At 45.5% G+C, this 20,651-nt stretch overlaps 1 protein-coding gene across 5 annotated transcripts in view; it reads left to right on the top strand.

Annotated features, from left to right (window-relative positions):
- DENND2B (DENN domain containing 2B) overlaps positions 1–20,651 on the top strand; it is a 109,373-nt gene that overhangs the window by 29,383 nt on the left and 59,339 nt on the right. The window contains exon 1 of one of the 5 annotated variants that reach the window (XM_045557465.1): positions 6,250–6,270. The exons of 3 other annotated variants lie outside the window; for them this stretch is intronic. The gene's annotated coding sequence lies outside the window, so the exon portion shown is untranslated. Of the gene's footprint in view, positions 1–6,249; positions 6,271–12,522; positions 12,561–20,651 lie in introns of those variants that run through there. One more of the 5 variants, XM_045557464.1, reaches the window with a different exon arrangement.

The raw sequence follows: 20,651 nt of genomic DNA, 5'->3' as shown, positions 1-20,651 counted from the left end.
AAAGTAATGATCAGTAATTACTGTTGATTTTTATTGAGGAGACTGATATTGAAACTTGGAAGATTATCAGTAGCAGAAGAACTGAAGATGGGAAAGGGCATGAAAGTAAAACAGCCTTGGCTGGTTCTCCAGAGCCTGGGTCTGGGGAGGCAGTGCCATTCATCTTTACAATCTCCTGGTGTCCAAGGGAGGAGAGTGAGTTTCTCGAATTCTGGCTTTTGAAGTTCTGCCTTCCAACCGTAGTCAGCATCCAGGCAGGTGAGGGAATGAGGTGTGCAGGGAGTGGCTTCCAGGGAAGAAGAGGGAGAAGTGATGGGTGATGCCCCACACAACAGTGACCAACATGGTGTGAACTGGTACCATGCCCCCCAGCCCCCTAGTACATGGGAGCTGTAGGCACAATGGTGGATTAGAGCTAGAAGGATCCTTTACCAGCCTCTTCCCTGAGCTGAAAGCAAGGCAGGGAGCAGCAAGCCAGTTGGCAGACTTGCCTTTTCTGCCTTAAAGTACTTTGTTTCTGTTGCTAACAACAGACATGGGTAGTATAAATAAAACATAGACACACAGGCACATAGATACATATGTGGAGACTGGAAATTTGAGTTGTCAGGGGCAGGAGGAGGGGCTGAGGTGGAGAAACTGAAAATGTGTGGCTAAGTCTTTGAAGATACTGAGTATGCCCCGGGTCTTCTCTCCAGCCTTGGTGGTGGGCATAGTGTGAGGGGTGGCTGTGTGGGAGGACCCTCTGGAGGCAGTCAAATAGGAGGTGATGTTGTCTGGGTGTCACAGGTTTCAAAGACTAGGTGCTTGTTACAGTTGGATTCAGTCTTTGCTCAGGCAGACACTCCTCTGAGCCAGTAGCTGGTGCTCTGAGGGCCGATGGCAGCTTCTTTCCTTCTGTTCTGCCCTTTCTTTAAGGTTTGACCCATTGATCCCTGTTAGTACTCACATATGGCGTACATTGATCAACAGTAGCTGCAACCTTTCTGGCTGACCTGACCTACAAAAGCCGTATAGGTCTGCCCATCTAAACATGTGACTCGTGTTTTGGATAAGCTCCTGAAAGATGTGAGCTTCTTTAGTATGGACTAAGACTGATTCGGCCTCTCTGGAAAGGGTGGTCTTAGTACTGTAAAAAGTAACAGTTGAATCTCATGTGAGATAAGCTTATTCAGAGACTGTGGTTCAGGTAGCTTATGAGGATGGGTGATGAGGAAGACTATCAGTCTCCATTGCTGAAAATATAAGTAGGGATGGGTTAGTTGTTCTCTCTTCCTCCCTGGGTCAAACTGGTATCTAAGGTTACATATAGAGAGTCTTTTCTGGTTCTGTGATTCTAGGGGAAAAGAGTAACTGTACTGATGTGAATTTTAGAGCACTTCAACATGCGGTAGCTTTGAGCACTTGCTTCATAGATTCTGTGACACTTGGGGTGATTATCTGAGGTGTAGGTATTTAAAGAAGCTCTTATTTGGCTGGGCTCTCTTTGCCATCTTACAGCTTTCTTGGGCTACCTGTGGCAGGCCTAAGGAATGTCCAACAGGAAGTCCCTTTGGTCCATATCAGTATCAAGTCAATAATGGTTTCTGTCTTTCAGAGGCAGTTAGACTTCACTCGAGTCTGAGGGTCAGACATGGAAATTTGTGGGCCTTTTTCTCCCAGGCAAATGTAGTAGCATTTGTCTCCCCTGGGCAGGGAAAATGAATTAGGATGTCCCTCTGGATTTGGGCTTACAAATCTGTCTTAAGGTCTCATTTTTACCCTGGCAGTCCTCTTGGCTCTTCAAGGTAGGGAGCCTGGGCGTGGTGGCCCACTGAAAGCCTCCCCAGCAGCTGCTTCAATCCAGGGGTGGTAACTGGTTTGGGACTAGGTGTGAGACATGTATCATGTGGCATTTGTTACTGCAGGAGTTAAAGGACCAAGGAACATCTGAATGAGTTACCTATTTTTATAATTTAGAAGGTATGGAAGATATACCTATAATAATAGCAATCTGACTCATATTCTCGTAAACTTTCCTGAATAGGAGAGAGAAGGGTGAGTTACTATTGGGGTCTGAGAATTGCACGTTACCCTGAAGGGGCCCAAGGGAGTTTCCTCCCATGTGACCACCACCTCTGTAGTCAAATGGCACAAAGGTTGGGAACCCCTGAGGAGAGCATTGGTCATTCTCTCTCTGTTGCCTGGCTTTGGGCCTGGGTATGAGCCCCTGTACCTGCCCTAAGGTGAGGTGATTGACTAGGGCTGCTATTGAATGGGGTTGGACCTAGCTTAGCTGATGAAACTCCAGAGCAGGACAGGGGGCAGTGCTACCCACTGTCAGAGAGAATGATGGTTCTTGTCATAGTATATGTTCTAAACCACCAGGCCCAGGTGGCTTCTTGGAAAGGCTGAAAGAGAGGCAAGAAGACATCATCCAACTGGATTCATCATCCAACTGCCCCCACCTTAGCCCCCACAAATATCCTGTGAGGTCTAGTGGTTGACTTCCCTGCCTGCGGGGTTCAGGTGAGCAGGACGGTTCATACTGAGCCCCCTCCCAGTCTGGAGCCTGTAGGACTGTGTTGTTTTCCTTACTGTGTCCTCAGTGACTGGCCTAGTACCCGGCACAGAGCAGGTGCTCGGTCATTGTTTGCAGATTGAATGGTTTCCCAGCCTAAGCTTAAGTGGACCTTGGAGCATGACTAGGAATTGGATAAGCAGAGAGGAAAGTGAACACTCCAGGCTGGCAGTGGTTTGAGTACAAAAACATGGAGAGAGAAATGGACATGTTTGGAGCTGAAGGAGTCCTGTCTGGAGAGAGAAATACATTTGTGTGTGTGTGTGTATTTCTGTCTGTGCAAGTCTGTGTCTCTCTGTGTGCATGAGTGTGTGTTTGGTGGGGCTAGGGTGGGAAATGGTTGAAGAGGGGACTGGAGGAACCTGGGTCTGGTGTGATTGGCAGTTAAGGAGCCCAAAAGAATGATATGATGATATTGATGTTCCAGGATGCTTAGTCTGCCATTTATGAGCAAGGAGGACTGGGGATGAAAGAACAAGGAGGGACTAGTAATACAGTAGTAATACTTAACATTTATTTAGTTCCTCCTATGGGCTGGCTCTCTGTATCATCAGAGACCACTGCAGTAAACTAGGTATGAGGTGATAAGCTGAGAAAAAGTTTCAAAGATAAAGAAACGTAGTTAATTAGCTGCTTCATATTTGGTTATATTTGGCTCTTACTTGGTTAAATAAGAAATGGGTCCAAGGACATCTTCTTCCTGGGCTCTGCTTCCTATAACTTGTCCTTGAAGCCGCTGGGGCTGTTATCTGGCTTGGTTGGGGCTGCCAAGCTTTTGTATACTCTCTGCCAGGAACTAATGTCCTTGGGCCTCAGCTGGGGTGTGTCCCCAATCCAGCCATCTGGAAGGTCAGAGAAATTAGCCACTAGAATGTGCCCATTAGTGTTTCCAGGGGTTACAACCTGTCAGTGGAATCCTAAGCCTGGGAACTGCTTCTCTCACAAGGCTTTTCAAAGTTGGAACAGGCTGTGAGTGTTCTAGCCCTGACTGCTCCCTTATTTGGACACTAAATTTTCAGGGTGAGATTGGACTTCTCCATTGTTTTGGGCGAGTTTTTTAAAGTATCTGGCATCCTTGTGAGTGATTTTCAAGGAAATAACATGATGTCAGATCTATACCTTTCTTTACCTGATTTTTTGCTAGGTCTCTAGCCCATCCACTTAATAGGACCAGGATGGGGTTGCTGGCCTGTCCACTCACCTAAGTCTCCTTAGGGAAGGAGTGGATAATATTATTGTGGAGCCAGGTGGCAGGGCAGCTGAGGCTCAAGAGTCTGGCTCCAGGGGTTGGTAGCAACTTCATACCCAGCCTTGGGACTTACCTCTTGGTGTTGGGGAACTTGCTGTGCCCATTGACTTGGTGGATTTGCAGTTTATAAGTCCAGCTTCATGTGGGGCCAAGATGGGGAGAGCGGCTCGCAGAGGGGGTGGGCGTGGTGATGCTACTGAGAGTGAAGAATCTTTTGTGGCAATTTTGAGAGTATACTTCCTGTGCTTATACCCTCTCTGTGGACAGCTAATCCTACCAGAAGCCCAACTTGTCAGCCTCTGCCTTTCCTTCTGATTGACCCCACAAACCTCAGGAAAGTAATTCAGCTGATGGCAGTGACATTGAATTCTAATGGAGGAAGGGAAAACAGGAAGGAGAACATGTTTCTGTCAACAAAGGTTTGCTTTCACTAGTTGAAACTTGCTGTAAGGCAGTCTTCAGCCTTTCAGGTGATTATTGTGCTTTGGGCTTCAATTGTCATGCTGTATGTGGAAGAGGCTGCAAGATGTAAAGACAGGCTGGGCTGGGGAGTAGAGGTAGGGCCTCCAGCTGCAGTTGTCAGGAACTCAAGGTGAAGGCTGACTGAACTATCAGAAGGAAAGCACTTTTAGCAGTGAGTGGTAAGTCCTTTCCATGCACTGTCTTACTTAATCTGCACAACAACACTTCTTGGCTGTGACTGTCATCTCCGTTTTACAGGTGAGGAAACAAACTTGGGTAACTCACCCAAAGCTTCCTAGCTAGTGCAGGCAGAGTTTCATATCCAAATACTACTCTTTTCCTATTATTTCTTGTAGAGGAAACCGTGACAAACTGTTATTTTTAATAAACTTTTTGTTTTAGAATAGTTTTACATTTATAGAAAAGTTGCAGAGATAATACAGAGAGTTCTTGTAGACCCTGTAAGCCATTAGGTTTTTTTTTTTTTTCCTCGTCCATTTTATGAGGATTCATTGGGGGTGGGGAAGAGATTTGGAATGAGGACAAAGATTTGGAAGATTTTTTTCAGCTAGGATTTTTTGAGAGTCCATCAGAGTATATTATTTCTTCCCCAGTTCCAGTCTGTCTCAGATCTGCTGGGCTGGCCTAGACCTGGATCTGACTTCTAGTTTCAGAGTTGAATACCCTACTTTCTGACTTGCTCAATAGGGTCGGATGGTAACCAAGTTTCATAGAGTTAGGGAAGGCAGGTAGCTGTGGGGAGGATCTTTTAGCAGCTTGCGTTCCAGACACTCTTCTGTCTGATGGGGCTATGCAGGGGAGTGTTAATATTTTCAGCTGATGTTTGATGGCCTGGAGCCAGGGTCCTCCTGAGGGACAGAGGAAGCATCTATGTGGTGAGGCCTGTTTGCTTGGATGCTCTCTCGAGTCTCTCCTTGTATGGTGCCAGAGTGGTGCATGGTGGTCGCTGCTCTGGGCCCAGGCCTTGGTCTGCAGGCAGGCTGGCTGGCCGTGGGCAGGATGATATCCGTGGATAGCTGGTGTGCTTTGCTTTGGGTCCAGGCACATTCTCCATTTAAGGGAAAGGGGTCTGCGATCTTCTTGGCTCTGGGTGTGAATGGGCTGGCCTGAAGTTTGCTCATGGCCTTTGCTGGATATGCTTTTTCAATGAGATCATTCCAGAATTACATTCCTGTGAAATTATATTTCACTCAAGATGTGAAGCTGGATTTGTGTGAAAGCATTGGCACTAAACTCAGGGCTCAGAGCGGGGCACAAATGAGAATAGGGATAAACAGCTCTTCTTTAGAAGGAGGAAAAAGATGGAAGGAGAGAGAAAACAGTTGTTAAAGGATTTTACATTTAAAATTAGTGTGCTGTCAGCATACCCAGGGAGTCAGGATTGCCACTCAGCCCATGGAAAGGCAGACTCGATGTGTGTTGTCCCAGCTGCCTGCCACCCCCAGGCAGTATGGGCTCAAGAGGAGCCAGTGGAGGGAGATTCCCTTGAGGCTTTAGTGTCTAAGGTTGCTGGAAAGCTGGAGAAGGCCAGGTATCTCCTTGTCATGGCATTCAAGGCCCATCCCTGTCTCTCTAGCCTCATTTTGCCCACCCTCCCACATCTAATCTCTCTTTCTCTGTCTCTCTCTCTCTCACATACACACTCTCTTACTCACTCTGTTATTACTTTGATGTATTTCTACTCATAACACTCCTAACAGTAAATGTGTAGTAATTTTCCCCACAAAGGTCATTTCTCCAACTCTCTGGACACCAACTGAGTGTCTTACTATTTAACTCAATTTCTACACTAACTACCTGGAATTAGCACAATCCCCACAATTTCAAGTATTAGTCCCACAAGACCGCTCCCCCTTTAGATACCATTCTCAAGTCCAGGCCACCCATACTTCTGACCGACTAGCTGTAATGTTGGAGGGGGTAGTTCCCACAACCCCTCCCACTCCTTGGATTCGCTAGAACAGCTCACAGAACTCAGGTAAGCAGTTTACTTACTATTAACATTAGTCTTACTTACTATTACTATTAGTTTATTATTAAGGATACAGCTCAGGAATGGCCAAATGGAAAAGATGCATGGAACAAGGTATTGGAGGCTGGTGTGTGCACGTGTAGAGAGAGCTTCCATGCCCTCTTGGGTTGCACCACCCTTCCAGTGCCCTGATGTATTCACCAACCTGCAAGCTCTCTGAACTCTGAAGTTTCAGGGTTTTCATGGAGGTTTCATTATGTAGGCATGCTGTGGTTTGAATGTCCCCTCCAAAACTTGTGTTGAAATTTATTTGCCATTGTGAGGATATTAAGAGGTGGGACTAAGAGGTGATTTGGCTGTGAGGGCTCCATCCTCATGAATGGATTAATGCCCTTATCTTGGGAATGGATTCCTGATAAAAACAAGTTCAGCCCCCTCTTGCCCTCTGTCTTTTGTGTGTGTTCTCTTGCCCTTCTACCCTTCCTCTGTGGGACCATGCAGGAAGAAGGCCCTCACCAGATGCAGCCCGTTTGTCTTAGACACAGCCTTCAGAATGGTAAGAAATAAATTTCCGTTCTTTATAAATTAGCCAGTCTGTGGTAGTCTCTTATAGCAATACAGAACAGACTAAGACAAGGCATGATTGATTAAATCATTGGGTGTTAGTGATTGACTCAATCTCCAAGCCTCTTTCTTCTTCCTGAAGGAGGTCAGGGGGTTGAGGCTGAAAATTCCAACCCTCTAGTCATGTCTTGGTCTTTCTGGCTACCAGTCTAGGGCTCACCAAGAGTCATCTCATTAGTATAAACTCAGGTATGGTTGAGGGACTTGTTAGGAATAACGAAACAGCTCCTCTCACCCCATCACTCAGGAAATGCCAAGGATTTTTGAAGCTCTATGCCAAGAACTAGAAGAAAACCAAATATATATAGATATATTCCTTTATTATATCACAGTAACACCCCCCGCCACACACACCCCCAACTCCCCACCCCTTGCATGCTGGCAGTGTGAGATTATCATAGTCCATACTCTGTATGATTCTGCCTTGTATCCCTTTGTACACACTGTTCCCTTAGCTTGGGATGTCCTTTTCTCCCCTTGTTTTCTGGGAGAACTCCAGCCACTCTAAAACTCACTTCAGTATTGCTTTCTTTGAAATCTTTTGTGCTGCCATCAGAATTATTTTCTGGTACCTTTGTGCTGTCACTGCCCCTTGTGCATCCTGCACTGTTCTTGCATTTCTCATTTGGTATGTTTTGAAGGGCAAGGAATATTTTTCCCAGTACTTAGTACAGGGGTAGGTAAAGAGTAGGTGCTCATGAAATGATTGTTCAGGAAAGAAACTAAATGAAGAGTTGGAGATAAGTGAGAGTCATGTACTATGGGCACGGCAAGCCACAGAATGGTGGCTCAGATAGCGTAAGTGCCATGAGAGGCCAGGAGTTTAGAGTCAGACTTGCAGGAAAGGTTGTGTGTGTGTATTTCTGCATGTACATAGTAGGGAGAAGTTTGTGGAGTGGCAGGATAGAGAGCCTGGTGAGTTCTGGGTTCCACAGACAAATTATAGGGATTGGGTCTGGAGTCACTAAAGGTTAGATGAAACTATCTCCTGAGCAATCTTTGTAAAGCTGCAGCAGGATGGAAGGGGAAGAGCTCTAGATTTGGCATTGAGGATTCTGGGTAGGGTGGTGGTGATAACACTCTTAATAATAATGACAATAACATCAGCTATGAACCAGATACCATTCTAAGCACTTTATATGTATTAAATATTAGTTCATTTATTCTTGCAATAACTCTGTGAGGTAGCTATCATTAATTGCTGACATACGAAGAAACAGTTCACACAGCTACAAAGCAGTTCTAGACCTGGTTCTGCACTTACTAGTTGAGTGAACTTGGGGCAAGACATGTAGCCTCTCTGAGCCCCAGCCTCCTCCTTTGTGAAATGGAGGTAATACCTTTTGCATTTAACCTCCTGGGCTTGTTGCTAGACTGAAATAAGATAATATATGAAAGTGTTTTTGAAAAGTATAAAGCACTCTGAAGTACTTGGGAGGGAGTATTGGGCAAGAAGGGAAATTTGCAGAGTAATTCTGGTTTCAATAACTGGGCTTATACTTAATGTGTATGCTGGTCTGAGTATGGGCCACAATTGTATTTCATAGCTGCACGGGGCTGGCTGGTGGCAGTGTCTTTGCTTGTATTAGTATTTAGAATCGGAATTTGAGCTTCCATTAAAAAAAAATCAATAAACCAGTTTTTATTGGAGCCAAATGTGTATGTGAAATATGGTGAGGGGCAGAGCTTTATGCTAAACCAGCCCTTCCCTCCTAGCCAGGGAAGTGGTGGGGAAGCAGAGTGATGGGCATTCACATGAGGGAGGATTAGGATCAGTGAGGCCACTGCGACTGGTGACAGAAAGGCTGGCTCAGAGAGGAGACCATGTCCATTCCCAGAGCCCAGCCGCATGGCAGCTGACTGCAGGGTCTCGTGGGCTTGGGGGTATAATCCTTGTGAGGGGTTCTAGAAATTGCTTTACATTGCTGTTGCCTTGGTAATGGAGACTGTGTCCCACAAGGTGGTCCAGTGCTAGCACTGGACACACAAATGTGCCAGCACTTGGGCTTGGCAGGCAGGGGGAGGGAGGAGACCCTCTCCATGAGCAGTCAAGGAGGGGCAGTATGGCCCTTCTGAGGCACATTGCCAGTAGTACTACTCTCTGGACCTTCCTCGAACTGAGTAGCCTCCTCCATGAGGTCTGAGCTCATGGTGCCTCTAGGCCTGATAGCTGCTGGGATTGGCCATGATGCCTGTGTGAGTAATTATAGGTCACTAAACAGAACCACTAGTCAGCTACATCCCTCAAAAATGCCTAATTGTAGGCTACAAATATGAAAATATACAAGAGCTTAGATACATGTCATACCTCATTACAAAGAGCAATGGCATGAGTCAGCTGTGACTTGGGTGGCTTTAGAGTGCTAGGAGCCACTTGGTGAGCATGCTGGCTGGCCCAGAAGAGGGCAGGAGACGCATTCCCCAGGCTTCCCACAGGGAGCCTGGGAACTTTGGGAAAGGGGAGGAAATACAAGCTATGACTGTAGCCTGCTGGTCAGACACAGCTCAATGACTCTGGTTACCTGAAGGCAGGTTTGACTCCTCTTTGGGAGTTGTCTCCAGAACCAGTTCACAAACCACATTAGAAAATATCACATTTGAGTGGACATTTGGCATCTAATATTTTTGGATTTAACTACTTCAAACACTCCTGTGAAGGCCTGTGAAATGAAGTAGTTTATAAATAACTGGCACCCAAGTTTGAAACACAGTGCTCAAGAACTTTGGGGTGCCTTTTTGTAAGTGAGCCTCTCATTGCCCAGCATTGGCATATCTGCTGAGCACTGCAGACCTTCATCCACAATCACCTGTACATTTATGGGGAAGGTAAAATGGGTTAGGACAGGGATTCTTAAAATGAGTCTATGGAGGAACTTTGGGAACTTGTGAACCCCCTAAAATGGTAGACATTATATTTTATGTGCATATAAATTTTCTGTGGAGGTTTTTGGGTTTATTAGATACTCAGCTCTGTGAGCTCAAAAGTGCTGTATTGGAGATTTGAGACAATGTCAGTATGCACCCCGTAGATATCAAGCCTCTGCAGTGTACTTGACGATTATCGCTTATTCTGACCTATGATGGTATTCTCTAGTTTGTACCTTTTTTTTTTTTTTTTTTTTTGTCGTATAGCTCTAGCATAACCTAGGCTGAAGATGATCGTGGACTGACTTCTTTGAAAATTGCTGTATAGTAATTAGGTTGTCACTCCTATGGCCTCTAATAAAGTAAATGCCTGAGGCTGATGAGGAAATTTTAAGATGCTTGAAGGAAGTGAGGGTATCTGCAATACCTTATATTACCTAGCTGGGCCATACTTATTTTATTGCTGAGTTAAGGGAGCCCAGGTTCACATAGGAGCCAACTTTGTCTCATGGTATGGAGTGAGTGCTTTGAAAAACACCCAGCCTTGTCGCTCAGGCCTGGCCTGGTAGTGCTGCCTCACCAAGAGGCCTCTCCCACCTGAGAAGGAAGCTATAGCTTGATCTAGATCTTTAGGCTTGTGAGTGTAAGGCTGGTGGCAGGCACCCTTCCCTTCCCTAATGAAAAAGAAGCCCGTCCTACTCCTCAATACCTGCCCTAAAGCTGAAACAAAGAAATTCCTCACTCTTCCTGCCGAAACCTTCCCTCCGGAAAAACTCCCATCCCCCAGCCCTAAAAAACGTATATAGGCCCACCCAGACTTCTGGGCGGGGCGACTTCTCTGGTCTCACTCCGTGGGTCCTGTGAAGCTCGCCCGGGTTCCTCTCTTGGGACTCGTTACCCCCACCCAGGAGCGCCCCAATAAAGCCTCTTTACTTATCCCTTTCAGCTGTGCTCATCTATCTTTCTCTGGCGCCGGCCACTCCAAAAAACCTTACATTTGGTGCCGAAACCTGGGAGGGTGCTTTGACTTTCGGCTGCGCCGCCCCTCCCGTGGACTCTGGTCTTAAAACCTTACAGTGAGTAGGTGTGATGGTGGGAGGGAGGTTTTATCTATGGCCCTCGGGGTCCTTTTTCCTCTCAGTTTTAATTTTTTTTAGCCAACTCTAAGAATCAAGGAATCTCAGCATTGGAAGAGGACTTTAGGTGTTATCTGTGCCCATCTCAAAGGGGAGGGGATGGACAAACCTTGTCTGCCCTCTTCACTGTTGTATTCCCAGCATGCAACTGAGTGAGTGGCATGTGGTGGGGGGTTCAAAAAATACTTAGGGAATGAATGAGTCCCTGTAAACATCAACAACTTCAGCAGACCATTGTCATTGCTTCATTCATTCATTTCTTTGACAAGTATTAATAAGCTCCCATTATATGCCAGTTACTGTAAGTTCTGGGATACCATAATGAACAAGATAGTCCTCATCCTTAAGACCAGCAGTCCCCAGCATTTTTGGCACCAGGGACTGGTTTCATGGAAGACAATTTTTCCATGGACAGGGGGTGGGAGAGGATGGTTTCAGGATGATTCAAGCACATTACATTTATTGTGCAGTCAAACCTCTCTGCTAATCATAATCTATATTTGTAAATGCTCCCCAGTGCTAGCATTGCTGCCTCAGCTCCACCTCAGTTCATCAGGCATTAGATTCTCATAAGGAGCGTGCAACCTAGATCCCTCCCCTGCACAGTTTACAGTAGGGTTTAGGTTCCTATGAGATGATCTGACAGGAGGCGGAGTTTATGCAGTGATGCAAGCGATGGGCAGTGGCTGTAAACTTCCCTGGCCCACCGGCCGGCCTCTCACCTCCTGCTCTGCAGCCCCGTTTTTAACAGGCCACTGAGCGGACTTCCGTGGTCCAGGGGTTGGGAACTGCAGCGCAACAGTGTAGTCTGTGATTGGGAAATTAAAAAGAATTTATAGCCTCTAATTGGAATTTAAGAATAAAAACTTCTTCCTCATTTCAGCCTCTCTGGATCTTCTCATTGTCTGAGGTCTCTTTGGGGACCATAAAAAACACATCTTATCCCTTTTTCACATGAGAGCCTTTCTGAATTCTCAAGGCAATTATCACCCTCCCTCTCCACAGCCTTCCCTTCTCCAGGGTAAACATTCTCCATTCCTTTAGTCATTTCTCCTGTGACATGCCTCTGAGTGCCCTCTCCATCCTGGTCACTATCCTTAGGACGCAGTCCAAATGACAAAGTCTGTCTCTCTGCCAGTGTGGAGTCCACACACAATACAATATCCCAGACATCAATTTCCAGGGAACATTCCAGCCTGGAGCCTCTCCTACTTTTCTGCTTTTCTCTACTTACTGTGGGCCCAGGTGAGAGATGATGGAAAGAGAAGGTCCTGAACTTGGCTAGACAGAGAACAGCTTCATATTTGGCTGGTCCTGGAATTGAAAATCCCTTTCATTTGTCTCCTCTCTGTCCCCACTTGGTATAGACGAATCTATACACAGCCTTGCTGCCAGTGACTTGCCTTTCCTTTTCTGAGTCACTGCCCTTCATTACCAGGGAAATTAGCATGAAAAAGCAAATTCCAGTTCTGTGACTGTTTTCTATTCTTGTCCTTTGTCACATTCTCCACCCCAACCCCCCACCTAAAGTGGCAAAAGTTGAGTCCTGTGACGTCACAACAGTTGGCTATTGTTTCAACAGCTGTGATGTCACCAACAGAGGATTATGACTTAAAGGAAGAATGGAAGGAGGGAGTGTGGCTGACAAGAAACTCCTTGAGAACAAAGAAGGTATTTTCATGCAAATCTTCACCCAAAAAGCCTGAGTTGGCCTCTCAGTGGATGAGCTGTCAGTGGAAGCCCTCTCCTTGGTTCCCATAGCTCCCTCTCTCTGTGGATTAATAGTTTGGCTTGTGGACATTGCCCAAGTCTGAACATGTGTGGAAGTCCCCTGCTGGCCGGCTGGCTTCTGGGTTGGCTTTGGGTTTTATTCATGAGGTTGGTGCTGAATAGAGCTTTTCAGGGAGGGAGTTCACAGGGGAGCCTGGGAGCCTGGGGTGAGGCTGACACAGATGTGCAGGGCCTCTGGGCCAAGAGCAGGCTGATGTGCAACCACTTCTGTTCAGGCAAAGGGGCTGTTCTCTGGGAAGTCTGAGCATGCTGCCCACCTGCTTCTGGGGACGGGGTTGGGTCTGCCCTGGGAACTCTTCTCTTGGCCTATGATCAGAGACTTAAAAACACCTGCTGCAGAGAACCCCAAACTTTCTTAGTTCACGGGCCTTAGTTTTTCAGTAATTTTTTTATTGTGGCCATAGGCCAAAAGAAATAACTAAGTTTTATTTAAGTAGTTAGGTTTAAACAATTTAGTAAGTATTTATTAATATATCCTAACAACTAAGTAGCCATCTGAAAAAAATGATACATGTACATTGAAAGGAAACATATTTTTGTTTCATTCTTAAATGAAAACAGTTACTTACTAATGGGATATACTGGGCACTACATAGACATCTCAGACCTGATAATCAGATTGATTACTGCCATCCTCGTTTCCTGTTCCACATTGCTTTTCACATGGTACTTGCTTTTTATCATAGCTACTGTGAAAAACCCAGCTTCACAAAGAAATGACATCACTGAAAAGAATGTAGTACAATCTAATGTTAAAACAGTGAACTCATGGGGAATCTGACAAATGTTGAGTATTGCTTTGTTTCCCTGAAAAATTTAAAATATTTTACAACATCCCTGTGAGTTCACCACGGTGCTCTGGGGCATCTCAGCACACAATTTGAGAAGCACAGACCTGCATTTGCCTACTAACACTTGCTCTGTTTGAAGGAGGAATAAGAGACAAATGTGGATGGACACATTCCACTTATCTGCAGTCTTAGCTCCAGCAGGACTGCATTGTTAGGGGAAGGCCTTTCTTTGACCAGGGTCTGTATTTGTGAGCTCCTCCATCCCTAGATGGGGAAGAATGATGTTGAGCATCTCTCATGTTTATTTTGTGTTGACTCAGAGCCTTCTGAGCCCAGATGGCTTAAAAAAAAAATGGGATTTTAACACCAAGAATTTGGGGGTCAGGCATTGGACCTTTTGCCAGTCATTTTCTAACCCCACCCAGACAGAGCTGGGCTGCAGGGGTGTATTTGGGATGGAAGGTGGCTTCTTGCCACAAGGTATGACAGAGACCAAAGGACTAATGTGCCCTGGGAGCAGCATTTATAGGAAGCCTGGTGCCAGCGTGTCAAAACTCTAGGGTCTGCCAGTTACTGTGAAATTCTGAGCAAATTACTTAACTTCCTGGAGCCTCAGTTTCTTCATCCATAAAATAGAGATAATGAAAGCTATTTCATATAGTTGTTACAAAGATTAAATGAGATAAATGCATGCGTAGAGCCAGCAGAGCCTGGCCACACAGGTGTACTTTCATGTATTATCTTCCAAAATTGAGGAACAAAGGACTTTCCTCTAAAGGAAAATTGAACCCTAATGATCTAAGATGTGCAGCTTGAGATTTGTGCTGCTGCTGTTGCTACTACTGCTACTCCTTTTTTTGTTTTTTGACACAAGGTCTTTCTCTGTTGCCTGGGCTAGAGTACAGTAGTATCATTGCAGCTCACAGCAACCTCAAACTCCTGAGCTCAAGTGATTCTGCCACCTTAGCCTCCTGAGTAGCTGGGACTACAGGTGCATACCACCACTCCTGGCTATGTTTGTTTGTTTGTTTTTTCAAAGAGATGCGGTCTCACTATATTGCTCAGGGTTCTAACTCCTGGCCTCAAGCGATCCTCCAGTCTCGGCCTACCTCCACTACTTGATGAGCTTGTTCCGTGGATCGATCTTATGTTCCCAAATCTGCTGAGCTGTGCATTCTGTGTGCCGTTTTGAAGCTTTAAAAAAAAAAAAAAGTTTTTTTTCTTTAGATACAGGCAATCTGCTGTGTTGCCCAGGCTGGCCTTGAACTCCTGGGCTTAAGAGATCTTCCTGCCTTTAGCCTCTCGAGTTGCTGGGATTACAGGCATGAGCCATCGCGCCCATTTTATTTTAAAACTTTTGATTGAAGTATATTATACAAACATGAAAGTATGTATGTATCTAGCACAACAGATTTTTACGGTTGAGCTCATGTAACCAATACCCAGGTCAAGAAACAGAATATTATCAAAATCTGAGAATCCCCCTCTGGGAAACCCCTACCATGGGTAACCACTATCCTGACTTCTAATAGCATAGACTTATTTTTCTGTTTTTATATTTTCTATAAATAGGATCATGTAGTATGTACTCTTGGTGTCTCGCTCTTTTGTTCAACATAATATGTGAGAGATTTATCCATGTTGTATGTAGCCATAGATTATTCATTTTCATTGCTGTGTAGTAATTCATGATGTAAATATACCATAATTCCTTTCTATTCTTCTGATAATGAGCATTTAGGTAGTTTTTAGTTTGTAGTCATTATGAATAGTGTTGCTATGAACAGTCTCATATTTGTCTTTTGGTACACATGTGTATGCATTTCTGTTGGATATACACCCAGGAAAGAAATTGCTGGATCATAGGGTATACATATGTTCAGCTTTAGAATATGATACCCAACACTCTTCCAAAGTGGTAGTATTAATTTACACCTTCTCTATCAGTGTTTGAGAGTTCCACTTGCTTCACATCCTTGCCAACACCAGATATTTTCTTTTTGTTTTTTTCCATTCCAGTGAGTACGTTAGTGTTATCACATTGAGGTTGCATAATTTGTGTTTCCTTGATGACTAATGAAGTTGGATACCTTTTTATGTATCTTTTGGCCATTTGGATATCCTCTCTGGTAAAGTATCTGTTCTAGTCTTTTGCCATTTTTCTTCTGTTGTCCTTTTCTTACTGATATTTAGGAGTTCTTTATGTATCCTGGATATGAGTCCTTTGTTGGATAGATCTCCTGGGAATATTTTCTCCCATTCTGTAGGTTTCCTTTCACTCTCTAAATGGCATTTTAAAAAATGAATAAATTTTGCTCACTTACCGTATTTAATGTTTTCTAATTTATCAATGTTTTCTATTATAATGATCACTTTTTATGTCCTGTTTAAGTAATCTCTGCTTGCTCCAAGATCTCCTTGGCTTTTGCTCATGGATTTTCTTCCACTTGCAGTGTTTTTCTTATACCTTCTTTATCTCCTCCAAGTCCTGCAAGATTCAGCTCAGTGACATTTCCTGTCTCCTCTAGAAGTCCTTCCCGTCATCCATCCTGTCCACCTTATTAGGTGTCTTTCTCCTTGCTCTCAGAGCTCTGTGTTCCTCCTTTTATCACAGCTCTGTTACACTGTACCAGAATCTTTCCTTGTCTATCCCAGGCAGGATGGGGAGCTGCCCAAGGGCAAAGGCCAGAGCCAGAGCATAGCGCAGTAGCATGGGGGCCTGGCTGGGAAGACACCCTCAAAGGGTTAGAGTAAGTAAGCAAATGAAAGCCTTAGATGCCCACACCTCTCTCTCTTTCTCTACTTTTCCTACACTACTTCCTAGCCTTTCTTAACCTGTACTCTGTTTTGATGAGCATAAAGGTCTTTCACATTCAGGGGTGTGCTCCATATTGAGGGTTAACTACGTACAGTGCTTCAGGGAGGGCTGATCAGCAGTGTCCAAAACAGTAGACATCAGGAAAGGAAGGTCCTATGATTCCTTAAACTCAGGGAAAGGACTTTTGCATTTGTCATTATAATCTCTTCAGAGTACAATTTTAGTTGAGTTCTTGGGCTAAAGTCACTTCTGCCCAGAATCTTTTGGGTACTCAGAAGGCGTAGCCCCCTTTTGACTTTTCTGCATGGGCATGGTTGTTGCAAGCAGGTGAGACCCTTCACTGGGAAGGCTGGTGGGGACTGAAGACCAGGCCTAGAAAGTGGAGCCTAAGCTGCTCCCCCTGTCCAGGGAGCACCACTCTGAGCTGGCAGCAAATGTTTTTTCATTTTAAAAATGTATATTGAGGGTCAGCTTAGTGCCAGGGACACACTTCAGTAGGCAGTGAAGATACAGCAATGAACAAAACAGACAAAAATGCCTAGCCTCATGGAGCTTACATAAACATAATAAATAGAAAATAAAAGTGAGTGCTGAGGGGGAGCAGAGTCGGGACAGGTTCTGATTGTTTCTAGCGTAGTCAAGGAAGACCTCACTAAGAAGATGACATCTGACTGGAAGACCTGAAGGAGATTGGAGATCACCTCTCTGGGGAGTGTGCTCCAGTTACAGGGTGTACAGCAGGTGTAAAGGCCCTGGGGTTGGAATGAGCCTGGTGTCTTTGAGGATATAATAAGAAGACAGTGTGGCTGGAGTGGAGAAAGTAAGGGGGAAAGAGTAGTGGAAATGAGGCCAAAGATGGAATAGGGACCCAGATGAAGGAGGGCCTTGTAAGTTACTGTAAAGATTTTGGCTTTTCCTTTGAGTGAATGGCAGCTGTGTTTCTGAGGGTTTTGAGCAGAGAGCAAAATCCACACTGATGCTGGTGGTGGGTAAATGAGTTGGTTATAATTTATTGAGAGTCTGTTTTGATTGTTTCTATTTTTTTAATGAAATAGGAAGCGAAGTCAGCTGAAAGGGTTAAGGATGGGTTGGGGGAGTTGTTCAAGTTGAGAGTGGGGGGAAAGCTAAGACCTTGCTTGGCCCAGAGACTTCCTGTGTGTTCCTTCTGGGTTCTGAGTATCCGTTCTTCTTTGTAGATGCCTTCTCATTGGTATGCATATTCTCATTGTAGAGGTGGGCATTTGCCCTATGCTGCAAGTGAGAAGGTGGGGGTATTGAGACTTACCCTTAGCCCTTACTATTTCCTAGTCCTCCTCCAAGAAAGTACAGCTTGTAAGTGGAGTGTTTTTCTAGAGCAGAGGAGGCATCTTGCCATCAGTCAGGTTGAATTCAGTTAGATCAGAGAGCATGGGAAGGGTGAGAATGAGGTCAGGACTTAGAGTTAGGAAAGGCTTCAGAAAGAAGTTGACATTTGAACTGAATATTTAAGAAAGAATGGGGGCGGAGGACATTCAAGATGGAAGGAATTGGTTGAACAAAAGCTTGGAGGCATAAACATTCCTAGCATGTGCAGGAAATAGCAACCAGCAACCAGTCTGTTGCGGCTGGCCAGAGGGAGGGCGCTGATGTGAGATAGGACTGTGGCCTTTGGATCATCCTCATGATGTTGGGACCTACCACATTCTTCTTGCTGAAGTGAAAGGGCAGTGGTTGGCCCCCAGGAGCAGGGTTCTTTGTGGGACAAGCCTCCATTCTGCCTTCTTTTTCAAGGTGGTGACAGGTCTCGGGCAATGTGTGCTCCATCACCCTGGCAGAGCTAGGTTAAGCCATTCGCTGAGAGGCTGAGTTTGCAGACTGGCAGAAACAGCCGTGTCTAGGTTATTTAAACTGTCTTGGAAACAAGCAGATTTCCTTTGGCCTGGAATTGCCTAACAAGCCCTTATCCCAATTCAAGCTTTCAGGAAGTGTTTAAACCCTGCTTAAAACCTCTGCAGAATCTGTGCTGAAGTGGAGAAGGACCATCTGGCAAGAAAAGGGATTGAAAAATGATTGGGGTTGAAAATCTAAACTTTAAGGGCTTTCTTTAAGGAGGAGGATTGGGAAAGAGGGTGTGGGAGTGATAAGTGGACAGTGAAGAGATGGAAAGGGTTCTTAATCTTTTTCTGATTATTATTTAACAACAACAACAAAATCATCTTTTTCCGAGGCTGGTTGAGGGAGATTTCAACCTCATAGGGACCTGTAAGAGCACCTGGCAATCCTTCTGACCTCCAAGCGAAACAAATCTTGGTTCCTCTCCACTTGACCAGGCTCATTATCCCCTTGACATTTTTGTGTGAAGGGCTTTCTAGAGCTAGAAACGCAGAGCCTGGAGCTGGAATGGAAAAGATCCAAGGCACAAGGTATATGAAGTAGTGAAGGAGAAAAGGGGTTTGGCATTTTGGAGGAAGCAGGGTAGACTTGAGAAAATCCTTGCTGGTGCCCTTTCTAAAGCTTTTGATGCCCACTCAGCCAAACCTGTGAGCCCCCTCTCTCCCTTTTCCTGGTGGTCCCGAATTTTTAGGCATAGCAGAGCCAAAGACAAGGTTGTGGATAGATAACCAGTGAGAAATGAATCAGGAAGAGAGGAGTGAAGAAGAGGGATGAGGGAGGAGAAAGGCAACATGGATGAGGGTACGGCAAGTTTCCCAGGAATGGCCTTTCCTCATGGGAGTATTGGATGAGACCCTGTTACTGCAGCAGGGACTTGGAGACAGTGGGGACACGTGTGAGGAGATTGGAAGCCAAGATCGGCCAAAAGGTGGAGGGAGAGGCCTGCCATTGACAGTCTGGCTGGGTGGCAGCTACAGCCAGAAGACTCTTTCACCAGTTTTATAGCAGCTGTAACTTTGGAAGAGAAGGAGTGCATTGTAGAGGATGTAGCCAGTGCTAGAACTTCTAGGACCTTTTGTCATCCCTGCCTTTGGCTCTTGGGGCCCTCTGTTGTCATGAATTAACACATTAGCCAGCATTTATTTGAGCACCTTTTATGTGTAGAACTCTGCTAAGTACTGAGAGTCATTCAGAATACTGAGAAGAACTAGTCCTGCTCTATAATTTTCTCAGCCATGTGGGGTCAGGGGGCTAGGATAGGATGTCAGGAGACCAGTGGGATAGCTGAGCTTCCTAGGAATGCCAGAGAACAGAGAAACTGTGTAGGCAAGCTGCTGCAGCAAGGCCTAGAGCTGTTAGTTCATGCAGAGCTATGAGAGGTAAGCAAAGCCTTCCCACCTTAGCACAACTGCAGGAGAGCAAGGAAGAATTGAAAGCTCACACTTTTGAGAACTCGGGTTTGGATACTTAAAGGGAACTTGTTTTAATGATGACCTCCCTGAAGTGGGTTGTGTGTGTAGGTTGGGGGCAGAGAGGTGTGGCAGGGAGAGAATGAAGGAAGCAGCACCAAGAAAATAGAGAGAAAGGGGCCACAGCTATTAATATTCCTCAAGTTCTTTTCTTAGCCCCTTTCTAGGAGCTCTTGCATCCCTTTAAGAACTAGGCAAATAGTTGGCTGGTCAGAAGTGTAGGCAGAGAGGGGCTGTCCCTCCTGCCTGTAGCATTGGGGGCTTAACTCCCCCTGGGGAGCAGGGGAGCTTTTCCATGGGGAATTTAGCAGGGGGCCTTCCCTGCTTCAGGAAGAACAGGGGCTGCTGAGAGGATCCAGAAGACACGAGTGCTGAGGGTGAGGGTAAAGTCCCATGGAGAGAAGGATCATCCTGATTTAGTTGCATTTGTTAAGCCTCTTGGAATATGAGGGACAATATTGGTTGCTGAGACTTTTGGAGGAAGAAATTAAAGATGTAGGCCCGCCTCTGGGGAGCTGCCAGTCTGTTCCTTATCTACTTTGCCAGGGCTTGTGGATAAGGAAAGGTACAGGAAGGAATTGGTACGGAGGCAAGGAGGGTCCGAGTGGGTGTTTGCTGGGCAGGATGAGTAGGCAGGTTGGTGCTGGTGCAGTCAGACGGCAGCTGCACACTGTACTGTAACTGTGCTGTCATGCTACTGCTTGCGGTCTCCTGGCTGTAACCACGTTCTCATAGCACACACAAGCGCTCAGTTCCCTTTCCCACCTTTTCTGTCCCTTGGGGGCTGATTCCTAAGCCATAACTTCCACATGAGCAGATTGCTTAGGAAGTTAGTGGAACAGAGATGTCAGCAGAAATTCTCTTATGTGGTTGAGGCGTTTCCTTTGCCAGTGTCTTCACTTCTTACCTGAGCTAGTAAAACAGAGTGCTGGGCAGTGTTTATGTTTCCTCTCAGTGGTGACTCTAACTTCACCAGAAAGTGCTTGTACCTCTTCCTCATTACTCTCAGGGCTCAAGTTTT

Source organism: Lemur catta, chromosome 7 (genome assembly GCF_020740605.2).
Source record: "Lemur catta isolate mLemCat1 chromosome 7, mLemCat1.pri, whole genome shotgun sequence".
Lineage (NCBI taxonomy): Eukaryota > Metazoa > Chordata > Mammalia > Primates > Lemuridae > Lemur > Lemur catta.
This window is presented reverse-complemented; position numbering and strand designations above follow the sequence as displayed.